Source organism: Apus apus, chromosome 8 (genome assembly GCF_020740795.1).
Source record: "Apus apus isolate bApuApu2 chromosome 8, bApuApu2.pri.cur, whole genome shotgun sequence".
In the NCBI taxonomy this organism is placed as follows: domain Eukaryota; kingdom Metazoa; phylum Chordata; class Aves; order Apodiformes; family Apodidae; genus Apus; species Apus apus.
This window is the reverse complement of record NC_067289.1, coordinates 13,956,687-13,967,746: the sequence shown is the minus strand read 5'-3', so window position 1 is coordinate 13,967,746 and position 11,060 is coordinate 13,956,687.

Sequence of the window (11,060 nt, the reverse complement as noted above, 5' to 3'; positions counted from 1 at the left end):
TCTACATACACATATAGACACAAATGCCCATCCAGCTGGGACACGGAGGATGGCAGGGACTGCATCCCCTGCCCTCTCCATGCAGCACTGCATGAATTTGCGCATGGCCAGCAATACCCACAATGTCCCCAGCAGTGGGGACACACTGAGCCCCTGTGTGTAACACTGAGCTCTCATGGACAGCCCTGCATGTCCCAGGGAAGAGGGGGGGTTCAACTGAGCCAGGAGACTGGCAGAGGTGCAAGCATATTTGCACACTCACACACTCCTGTCCATAAAGAGTTAATCCCCATGTGACTGGATCTCTCAGGCTTCTCTGGTGGGATATACCATGCAATGAGGGCACTTAATGAAATCCAGGATCTCCAGCAACTCTGGGGTCACATTTTCCTTCCCTGGAGGAATGGGGAACGGACACCAGCCAGGGCAGGCACCGTCTGGGATGCGCCTCCACAGACCATGCACCAGCCCCATGCCAGGACACTTCCCACAGCTCTTCTTCAAAAAGGCTTTTCCAAGCAATACCCCGGAGCAGATTGAATTAAAGCCTAATAAAGCAGTGGTAATTTGCAAACTGGAAATGCTCCAGAGTGCCCAGGACTAATTCATTAAAGTCTTCCTCCTCCCCTCCCTTCCCCTGGAGGTATCTGGGTGAAGGTAGCCAAGCTTTAACCCTGCTCTCCTGCTTTCCTTCTGCACCCCAGCTCCTGTGCTGGCTGTAGCTCTCACATTTTCAGTTTTCTAAGGGAGAAGGGAGGACAAAAGATAGACCAAAATAAAAAATGTGGTATCAAAGAACAATTTTTAGTTGAAAATTTTTTTGTATTGAAAAAGTAGTTGTTACAGAAGGCATTTGGGTTTAGGATAAAGCTTTCAAGTACAAAACAGCTTTTGTTTTTTATCACATTAGTATTTGAGTAAAACTAGATATTTTTTTTAAAGATAACATTTTGTGGGGGTTTTTTCCTTTTGAAAATAAACTAGAAGTTAGCATAGAAAATATTTTTTAAAATCAAAACTTCAGGCTAAACCAGATATTTTTGACCAGTTCTGCCGAAGTCCCTTCATTTCCAGAGGAGAGATCTCCCAGGACTTGGCAGGGTTGGGCCCTTGTCCCAGCATCCTGCTCCTCCCTTCTCATGGTGGGAGAGTGGTGGTGACCCCCAGACCTCTCCCAGGGCCAGTGGTGACAGGCGGCTCATGATGACACAGCGCTGACACCAGGGAAAGCTGTAGGGCTAGCCAAAGGGCTGTGGGACCTGCTGTCCTGCTTGCCACCCCTTGCACTCCTCATGCTGTGCAGGGGGGTTGAGCCCACTGCCAGGGGTCTGAACCACACCAGCCCCTTGGCCAAGTTTCCTGAGCTGCCTTATGGCAGCAGGTGTCTTGAATTTGAGCTGTGGGCTGAGCTGGGTGTCGAGAACTCAGGGTGGCTCTGCCATCCCAGCAATGTGCCCACTAAGCAGGGATCAGCAGCAAGGAGAAACATTATCCCAATGGGCCCCACAAGCGCTCAGCAGCTGAGGTCAGAGTGGAGGGGAACCTGCTGGACCCCTCTGCCCTCCAGTGATTCCCTGTCGGCATTTTTGTTGCCCTGCCTGCCAAGACTGCTGCCTCCCAGCTGGCTGGAAGGGAGGGAGCTGTGGGGATGTGCATGGCACCACCAGCAGCAGGGAAGGAGCCCCAGCCCCACACATGGAGCAGGTGGCCAGGAGCACCCCTGCTTAGAAACCACTTAGACTTCCCTGGAAAAGGAATTTTGAAAAGTGATTAATTCATCTTAGAGTTCCTAATAACCCATAGCACCCCCAAACTCCTGAGTTAGAAAATTACAAATTATCCATCAGTTGTCTTCTACTTGCCCCCAATTTCTGAGCCTCCAGCTGACATTGGAGGCTGCTCCCTGCAGGCACAAGGCCACGGCCATCAACTCTCCCAGGACAGCAGCCCTTGTGCAAGGTTTGGTCGGGCAGAGTCAGTCACTGATGGTCAGTGGCAACTCCGGGTGCTGCCGGGCTCCTCCGCGAACACAGGGGAGGTTTAAGAGAGGTAATTCACTCCTCCCATATTCACATCCATGAGAGTCAAACGTTCCCCAGCAATACACCCTGCATGTAAACACGATCATTAGCACTGAAATAGATTTATGCATACATGCTCTAGTGAATCACTGAGGAGGGGCAGAGCAGACAGAGAAGGGGAGACCTCGCTGCCTTCAAAGGAGCTGGTCCAGCACTAAGGAGATGATGTGCTGCCACAGCAGAGGGCTGGTGAAACTGCACACTTCATGTTTCTTCCTCCTTCCAGTGCAATTAAACTTCTGTTAAGTGTCAGTAAGGCCAATGTTCATTTGAAACTGAGCCTGCAAGCCTTGGAAAGATTTGGCTGCTCTTTCGTGAATATTTGACTGACATGTTTGGAAAGTATAACAAAACCTGCATCAGAGAGGGGCTTCAGGAGCTGTTTGCTTTTCTTGCTCAGTTCTGGCAAGGAGAAACTGCTGACCCCAAGCTTCCAAGTTCAATTCTTCTTCATGAGAGCTGCCCCACTTCAAGAGCTTTCAGGCAAGGAGTGTAGGTCTACGCCTAGCACCAACAGCAAACATTTTCTCTACTTGAGAGGCTATGTGAGGATACTCGCAGGCAAGCAGCAGAGTGGCAGGCATGGGTTGCAAGCAGGGTTTGCCCCCACTTCAAGAGGGGACACGGCCGGGCTCTGCAGCAGGTGACACGTCCAATGTCCTTGTAGTCAGTGGTGGAAAAGGTGCTGCTGGGTTGCTGGAGCCCCAGATTTTCTCACTATGCTGGAGCTCATCCACAGTGGAGAGGCTGCACTGCTGTCTTTGGTTTGCAGAGATAAACCCAAGGCATCCTGTTCAGTCCTGGGTCAGAGTTTTCCCAGAGCCTGGGAGAGTTTGCATCCAACATTTGGCTTGGCCCACAGTCTCTAAGACCCTGTGGCCTCATTTTGTACCCACTATATCACTGTCTGTCTGTCTGCAGCAGGCTCCCCATTTGCACAGATGCAATCCTAGAAGGACTCCAAATGAATTTCATTAGAGGTCTGGGTTTTTTGGATTTGGTCAACAGGTTTAAAGGGAGCTGAAATCGTGACCTTCTGAAATTGTGTAGCTCTGAGTGGGTAGTCAGCATCACTCTCCAAAGGTTTCCAAAATAGCTCCACAGGGCTGAGGGCACAATGGCACCTCTTGGACAAAGTGCCAAAAAATCAAAGCAAAATTTCAGACTACAGCCATCCTATCCTGCTCATGCAGTCATAAATATATCAGTCACCCTGCAGGGAGGACACCCAGTCACTGGTGGGCCAGGATCTATGGCAGAGATGGACCTGGGGCTGTCAGCACACCTTCAAGATGTGCTGTGGGTTGAAGACTTGTTCTGCCTGGTCTGGGTGGTGGACAGGAGTAGGAGAGCAGGGCAACATTGCAGCAAAGCAGAGGGCAGAGAAGCTAAGAAGCTTTATTTTAATTGATCCGAGTTCACTGAGCCTGCCAAGTTAATGAGTCCCCAGCAAGCAGCTTTAACGAGAGCCCGTGGCAGGCTTAGGAGAAGGAGATGAAAATGAGGGCAGAAATAGATGCTTGTCTGCAGAGCCTGCTCAGCCGGGGCCAGCGAGGAGAGGAGGCGCCGGGGAGGGCTGGCGCGGGGGCACCAGCCTGACACCGAATGTGCTGCTTCAGCGCTTTGCCCTCCTGCCAAGCCCCAGCCCGCTTCTCCCGCTCCCGGGGCCGGCGATTAATACCGTGGCAGGGGGCTGGGGCAAAAAAAAAGGGAAAGGCTGTTCCCCATCCTCTGTTCCTCTTGGTCTCGCTTTTGTCTGACTTTAGAGCTGCTGGTGTGGGGGCTCCCGCAGCGAGGCAGCCAACCCTTCCACACGGCGGGGGGGGCCGAGCTGGGGCCCCAATGCCGAGCCCCTCCGTGCCGAGGGTGATGCCCAAAAGGGCCGTGGTGAGCAAGGAGGATGCTGGAGTGGAGGAAGGGGCTGGCTGACCCCCCAGGAGCTGGGGCGTGGGCTGCAGGAGCATCCCACCAAAGCATCCAGCATCTCCTGCCTTCTCCTCCCGCATGTCTCCCTGCCGGAGCCCCGTGCTCAGCCCCGGCCGGGCGGGCTGACCACGGCAGGGCCCTGGTCGGCTCCAGGCACCGCGGGGCCTGAAAGGGGCCATTGTCTGCCCAGGGCTTTGAAGACGAATAGCCTTGTACAAGTGCCAGGTGGTGCGAGCAGCGGCGCGGGGGCAGCACCCGGCTCCCCGGGCCGCTGCCTCTGCTGTCAACACCCCCCACACCCTTCGCCTGGAAACAAAAAGGAAAAAAAAAAAAAAAAAAAAAAGTATGGGGGTAAAAACCTCCACACAACTGTTTTCTAAATAGGGAAAAAAAAAAAAAAAAAAAAGGGCAGCAGCCCTTCCTTTCCTTCCCCGTCCGCGGTGGCCGCAGCAGGCGTCTGGGGGGCTCAGATGTTTTTTGTCACCCGCGGGGCTGGGGGTTGGCAGCGGATCCGCACGGAAACGAGCGGGAGAGAACGTCGTTCCAAGGGCTGCGAGCCTCGGCTCCTGTTTCTCCCGCGGCGCGGCCGGGCTGGGGCAGGGCAGCTGCTGTGAGTTCACTGGAGCAGCACTTTCCCACAGTCTGGAGAAGTGACACATGGCTCTCACACATTCCTGCGCCGGCAGGCTCGGCCGCGCTTGGCCAGGAGTCAAGGCAGACGGAGGGCTGCCGCTGCTGGGAGCTGCTGATTAGCAGGTTCCGACTTTGGCACCAGCCCGGCCCTCGGAGGGCGAAGGAGACGGAGGGGGCAAAGCAGAGCCGGGCTCCGGGGTGGTTTGTGCAAGATGCTTAACCCTTTGGAGGCAGGTGCTGGAGCAACGATTTTCCCCAAGGATTTTTCATCTGCCCTGCCTTCAGGGAGCCTGCAGTGCTGGGCCCAGCTGCCTGTGCTCCCTGCCTGCAGTGCCTGCGTCTCCCCTGCCACCCCATCACCCCTTGTATCCCTCTCCATGTCCCATGAGCGTGTGTGGGATGGACAAGCAGGGCGAGCTGGGTGGCCAGAGGAGGCATCAGAGCTCAGAGAGCAGTGAGCTGATCCTGCCAGACACCAGCCTCACCCCCTGCCATGCTTAGCCTGGCCAGGGCAGGGGAGCAGGGCTGGCAGCATCCCCGTGAGTTCTGGAGCAGCCAGATAGAGGACCAGGACATGTATCATATGAGCTACTCATGCAGGAAGAAAAGGGTGACCCCACATCTTCCATGGGGCAACAGTGTGGCAGCAGAAGCTGCCCAGGTTCAGGGTCTTCTTTACATGCAAGGTTTGGCCCCACATGAGCTGTTGCACATAGCCACGGAGGATTCTTTTCTTGCCCATGGGAATGTGTTTGAATTAGGGGGATTGTGTCAGCATGGGGGAAGCTTTGGGGCCACAGTCTCCTAAGCCCATGGAAAGATTTGCAGGTTCCCAGGAGGCCCTGGTGAGCATCTTCCAGGGCCTGGGCAGTGCCATCCCCAGCCATGCTTGCAGCCAGGACACTTGGGGATGCAGGAGGATGGCTGGATCATGCTCTGGAGAGAGCAGCAGACCCCTTGGCCTCCACACAGCCCTCACCCATGCTCAGGGCAAGGTGCCCATGTTGGGAAGAGCGAGGCGTACCAGGGCGTACCCGGCACCTGCCTGGCCCTTGTCGCTGCAGGCAATGGGTCCTGCCTCATGCCAAGGCTGGTGATTCACGGTGTGGTGTGACCGGCATCAGCTGGAGGGGCCCAGGCGGTTCCCAGGCTGCATCCTCCAGGGCCCCCATCCCTCAGAGCTGGCAGAGAGCCTGGGGCAGTGGCTGTGGGGCTGCCTGGGGGGCTGCTCCTCACCTCTGTGCTTAGCAGAACCCTCCCTTGTGATAACATCAGTTTACCAACCCTGTGGAGGCTGCAGCGCTCATTCCCATGGAGTGCCCATGGCCCCAGCCCCTTCCCTTCAGGAGTCCAAAGCAAGGACATGCACCTTCCAGTCCCTGCTGCATTCCACAGGGCCTGACTGGCTGGGAGGAAGAGGGGGCTGGAATGGTCCTGCTTTTGCCTGCCATCCCCTTCCCGCATCTTGGGGGAAGCTCCCAGGCTCAGGTTTAAGGACTGCAGCATTCCACGTGCCAGGGAGCCCAGCTCCATGGTGGGAACAAGGATGTGAAGGAGGCAGGAGGTGGTGCTGCCAACACCTCACTGGCCTTGGCATTCCTGCCCCACTGCCACATCCCAGAGTGAGACAGGCTTCCATAGACATGGCACCCCGAGCTCCTGAGGGCTCCTTGGGCTGATCCAGGTCCCCCACATGTTCATGCAGCTGAGCCCTGACCCTGTTGCCTGGGCAAAGCAGCTGGTGGCCACGGCGTACCAAGGGGATGGCAGCTTCAGCTCTGCCCCACTCTGCCTGTGGGAAAGTAATTTCTTGCCTGTTTCCACTCCTGTTTTGTGTATTCAGGCCACGAGTTCTTCTCTCCAGAGCCTGGAGCAGCTCCAGCCTTAGGTGGGGTCTCTCAGTAGTGTCATGCAAAAGCTGTGGCAAGCACAGTGCCACACCATCACCACTAGCAATTGCATTTACAAGTTTCACAGTCCTCCCAGAAGCCAAAATGAGCTGATTTCATGCCTTCCTCCCTGCCTGCTCGCCTTCACTTGCTAGTTTTGTTTGATTCCAGACTAACCATGACCTCCTCAAAGGCTGCAAAGCGCTTTTCACCAAACAGCTGGAGGCAAACCTGGGATAGCCGGGGGGTTCCAGACGATGCAAAAAATCTCTTTTATCTTACCTACGTATTTTTACTCCCTGCAATTAGCTGCCTGCTCTGTCTGCTCCCAATTTCCCTGTGGGTCCTCCCAGCAGCCTCAGAAACATTTTGATGGAGAAGCACATCCCCATGCCCTGTAGCTCTTCCGACAACTCTGACACTGTGGGTGTTGGCCCTGCGTTCTCACCCGCTGCAGGCAGCAGAGGGGCTCAGCAGCACCGGGACCAGCACCACCAACCTCTCGGCTATCTCTTCTGCAGGAACCTTCTTCCCCTGCCCTCGTTGCAGGTGACAGTCAGGAAAGTGGGCCACAATTTTCAGTCTTCGAATTATCAAAAGGAAGCAGAACAGCATAAAATCCCTTAAAATACTTGCTTTTACAAGAAACCAGATAGCTGGAATGCTGCTATACGAATGCAGCCGATGTGTCCTCTCCCTGCACTGGGCTGTTACCTGGCCATTTCAAATATTATTTTTTGAAAACCACTTCCATAAATCAACAAACGCAGCCCAGCACCAGCAGAACAGCCCACGGGGCTGGAGAGCTGGTGGCCAGTGCCAGTCACTGAAGTAGAACAAACTAGCAAATAGGCAAAGAAATGTGATTAATGAAAGACAGACCACAAAGCCTATAAACACACGTTTCTGACTTTTATTAGGCCAAAGCAACTGCATAAAAAGGGCACACAAGCCTCAGATGCCAGGACAGAGTAAGGCAAGGACTGATACCACCCTGTGAAAGTGAGGTGTGTGGATCCCCCTGCATGCCCCTTGTCCTGCCTGTCACCCCACTGGCATGGGTGCAGAGAAGTCTCCACTGCAGCACATCCAGCTGGCAGGGACACGTGTCCCACGGCTGGGATGAGGAGGAGGGATGAAAGGGAGAGGCACAGAGAAGTGTGAGTCAACCACAGCGGTAGGGCAGCACTGGTGAAAGGATGGGCGTTGCTGGGTGTCCAGCCCTGGCAGCGAGAGGTGGTTGTCACCAGGATGAGTCACCCCCCCAGCTTCAGGCGGGTTCCTCACCTCCCTGTCTCTTCCCCCGGGGTAAGGCAGGGAGAGCCCTGCCCCACTCCTGGCACCGCCTTGGCACCGGGCTGGCGCGTTGGCACCACGTGGCTGAGGGAAGGATGTGGTGGCATTTCATCACTTGTCTCTCATTTAGCAGGGCCTCCAACCTGTGGAAATGTTGTTTTTGCCTCCCCAGGCACTTCTTTTCAAGTAAAAAATAAATCTCCCAGCAGTGGAAGGGAAATGTTTATTGTCTCCCCCCATTCAGCTTGATGGAGACAGTAACAACGGTGGAAACCGAGGAGGGGGATCAGCACAGCACCCTTGCTTCCAAGGGAAAATAAAAGCTACTCCATTTCCTTGCCACCAGCATGGACTGGGCATAGATATTAAAAAAAGAAAAAAAAAAAAGCCCCTTTTTCCACTCTTCAAGGCGAGATCTCCTCAGTAAGCACTGGCAAAGAAAGGCATCTTGTTCAGGGGCTCTGAAAGGCAAGATGAAAGGGGAAACCTACATTTTTCAGCCCAGCCTGTTTCTGACATGGGAAAATAGCGCAGACAAGAATAGATAGCTTGTTGGCTCATTTTTTGCTTGACAGATTATCTGTGTGAATGCAGCGTACTAAGCCAGGAATAAGACGCCAGGACCCCCTCACCCTCCCTCTCCCCCTTCCCCAGCTACCTTGAGAGCAGGGAGCAATGAGGAGCTGTGATTTGCAAGCATGCAGGGCACCAGGGGTGCACAGAGCAGCCATCCATCACCAGCTGCCTCTTTTTGCCACCTCTGCTGCATGCACCAGCCATCTGCCCCCACACTCAGGCTCCTGCCTGCCCTAAAAATGCAATGATAACTATGTTGAAAGCTAAGCTCGGGTTAGGAGGAGCTGTGCTGAGATTAACTTACTGATGCTCCCCATAAAACATGTTCCAGCAGCACAGGTGGGTGGTGGTGTCGGAGTGGGACATGCTGCCATGATGAGAGGGAGGAGGGTGACTGCAGCCATCAGCCACCCACGGGGACCTAGGCTGGTGCCAGTGCTGCTCTCAGGAGACTCTTGGCTCCCCAAGGGAGCCCAGTTTGGATCCCAGTTCTGCTGCCATTGTGGCTCTCTCCCTTGGTGGCTTCCACTGGGCTTTCAGTAGCTCAGCAGCCATTGTTTCTGTCCCGGCGCCACTCGGAGCGCGGGTCATTAGCTGCGCCCGGCTGTGTGACCCTCCAGCGCTGTCACCCGTGACGGCTGCTCCCTGCTGCCTGCTGCGGATCGCCAGGCACCGGGTTATTAAAACAAATGTGCAGGTGCCACACTTAGGGCTCGAGGGAGGCTCACGCCAGCCTTCTGCCTGCCTGCACCCCAGCTGAATCAGGTTTTCACACTGCAAAGAAAGCAAAAATGGTCTAACGAGGGCTCTGTGGCTCCCTGGGGGAGACGGGCACTGCTCCTGTGGGCATCAGGGACATGGCACTGTCGGTCCCACCACTCCTATCAGCAGGGTCATGCTCTTTGCTTCTCTTTAGAAGTGAATCCCTGTCAGAGAGCCGAACCTGTGGCTGTGTTGCCCAGCCTGAGGCATGTGTGCCAAAAAGCCTCACTTGGACCAAAAGCAGTGCACTAGCTTAAAAAAATGCAATTAAAAGTCCAAAGCATCGTCTTTGCCTCCCTGTGAGTCACTGGGGTCCTGTTGCCAGGTTTTACCCCACAGTCAGAAGAAAGAACTAGCAAAGTGCTTAAATGACAAACTTCCCCTCCTTGCAGGGCTCCAGCAGGGTCTGCGAGCCACCACCCCCCAGCTGCAACCAGCAGCACCAAAATGCAGCCACTGAGGCATGACAGGACTATTAGGAAATGTGCCTGCCTGGACTACAGGTCACCGGGAAGATCCCTTCTCCTCCTCCAGCACCTGGGATGCTCACTGGTCTAAGCAAAGCCCATCCTGCATTCCACTGTGTCCCAGCAGCTCTGCAGCCCCCCGCACTGTGATGCTGTGCCCTGCCAGCCCTGCCACGTGTGCACGCATGTGCCTGTGGGTCTGCCCAGGCAGGCTGCAAGGTGCTGCACCCTGCCCAGGAAGTGTGTGTGTGTGTGTGTGTGTGTGTGTGTGTGTGTACCAGGAGGCCTGTTTGCATATGAAAGTGGCCGTGTGCTCCAGAGGGCTGTATCATTTATTGTATGATCTTATCTGGCGCGTGCCTCAGCCGCCCTTTCCCACACTCTGCATGCTCTGCTGCCAAGGCCCCGGGCTTAGCCTGTCAGCATTACCCGGGCTCAGCAGGCAGGCAGTAATTCCCTGAATAAAGAAAACATTTTAAGGTTTGACAAGTCCAGCATTTGCATGTCTGTTTTCAGAGAAATAACCATCTCAGGGGATTAAGCCCTTTTTTTTTTCCCATCCAGCCCAAAGTATGAAAACATTCTTGACATAGTTGCCTGAAAAAAGGATTTCTATAGAGTAAAATACCTTGCGTCCTGTGTGAGTCCAGTGATTTGCTCTGGGGGGGAAGAAAAGGGGGAGAAAAAAAAACAGAAAGGAAAAAAAGAAAGAAAAGAGCCGCTTCAGCCCAATAGGTTGTTGGTTTTAAAGTGGGCGAAAGGCGCCGGCAAGCCCCGCGGATCCCAGGCGAGGCGCATCCCGGGCAGGATTTGCATCCCTCCAACACTGCCCACCTCTTTGTGCTGCGCCGGCTAAGCCTGTCGGCTGGGCTCCCCGTGGGGCTCCGGCCACACTGGTGGCTCACAGCATCACTTGTGAGCTGAATGAATCCTCCTCGGCTCACCAGCCCTGCAGGTGGGCGGCTGCTTGGGTAGGAGGGCTGGCAGCTCTGGGGGGCCCCAGGGGACTCCAGGGGGCTCTGGGGCTCAGCTTGCTTGAGATTTGCCCCAGCATGGGGGCTTTGGTGGCCCATGCCACGCACACCCTAGGGGAGTGCTGGCCAAGCCAGAGATGAGCTGCTGCAGAAAAGCACCAGCCCTGGGAGCGCTGGGAGCAGGTCATGGCAGAGGTGTACAGCCAGGTTTAGGATGTTAAACACTTATTTAACTGGAATAGATCAGATTTGCAATGGGTTAGTCACCCTCTGACCCAAGGAGGAGGTCACATTTTGTCAATTCAGGGTCCCTGGGATTTGGCCCTCTGGTGCAGTACTAGGGGTGTCCGGGCAAGACCAGCCTTTGCCCCAGTACCATCTGGCAGCTCCTGTGCTGACAGCTGCCTTTGGAGCCTTCAAGAGAGAAGGTGCACACGGGAATTGCACACACACACC